Here is a 1,299-nt window from a genome sequence, read left to right as displayed (position 1 = left end):
CAGAGCTCCACACCTTAATCTATGGTGTGTAGAAACTCCACCGTTGAAAATACATAAGAACAAGGTCTAGGCATGGCCGAGAGGCCAGCCCCCATAATCTAAGAACTAGACGTCCAAAGATGATCTAAAGATCTAAAGTGATCAAAAGATGTCAAATACAATAGCAAAAGGTCCTATTTGTAGAGAACTAGTAGCTTAGGGTTTACAAAGATGAGTAAATGACATAAAAATTCACTTCTGGGCCCACTTGGTGTGTGCTTAGGCTGAGCATTGAAGCTTTTATGTGTAGAGACTTTCCTTGGAGTTAAACGCCAGCTTTTGTGCTAGTTTGGGCGTTTAACTCCCATTCTTGTGCCAGTTCCGGCGTTTTACGCCAGAATTCTTGAGTTGACTTGGAACGCCTATTTGGGTCATCAAATCTCGGACAAAGTATGGACTATTATACATTGCTGGAAAGCCCAGGATGTCTACTTTTCAAAGCAATTGAGAGCGCACCAATTGGGTTTCTGTAGCTTCAGAAAATTCACTTCGAGTGCAGAGAGGTCAGAATCCAACAGCATCTGCAGTCCTTTTCAGCCTCTGAATCAGATTTTTGCTCAGGTCCCTCAATTTTAGCCAGAAAATACCTGAAATCACAGAAAAACACACAAACTCATAGTAAAGTCCAAAAAAGTGAATTTTAAATAAAAACTAATAAAAATATAATAAAAACTAACTAAAACATACTAAAAACAATGCCAAAAAGCATATAAATTATCCGCTCATCATGGGTCGTCTGATACGCCCATAGGACTTGTGGAAGTTCCTCGGCCGAAGCCCCCTTTGCTTCTTGCAGTCTACGCTTCAACCCGCCCAATATGACTTTGTTGGCCGCTTCGGCTTGTCCATTGGCTTGGGGATGTTCAATGGAGGTGAACTGGTGTTTTATATTCAAGTCGGCCACTAACTTTCTGAAGTCTGCATCTGTGAATTGGGTGCCATTGTCTGTGGTGATGGAGTATGGGACCCCAAACCTTGTAACGATGTTCCTATATAAGAATTTTCGGCTTCTTTGAGCAGTAGCATTGGCTAGGGGTTCTGCCTCGATCCATTTTGTGAAATAGTCTACTCCTACTATGAGGAATTTTATTTGTCCCGATCCCTGTGGGAAGGGTCCGAGAAGATCGAGTTCCCATTTTGCAAATGGCTAGGGTGAGGTCACGCTAATGAGTTTTTCTGGCGGGGCGATGTGAAAGTTGGCATGCTTTTGACATGGTGGACATGTCTTTACAAATTCTGTAGCTTCCTTTTGTAGAGTTG

The sequence above is a fragment of the Arachis duranensis genome, chromosome 10 (assembly GCF_000817695.3).
Source record: "Arachis duranensis cultivar V14167 chromosome 10, aradu.V14167.gnm2.J7QH, whole genome shotgun sequence".
NCBI lineage: Eukaryota > Viridiplantae > Streptophyta > Magnoliopsida > Fabales > Fabaceae > Arachis > Arachis duranensis.
The sequence above is the reverse complement of the archived record's forward strand: the minus strand, read 5'-3'. Positions refer to the sequence as shown.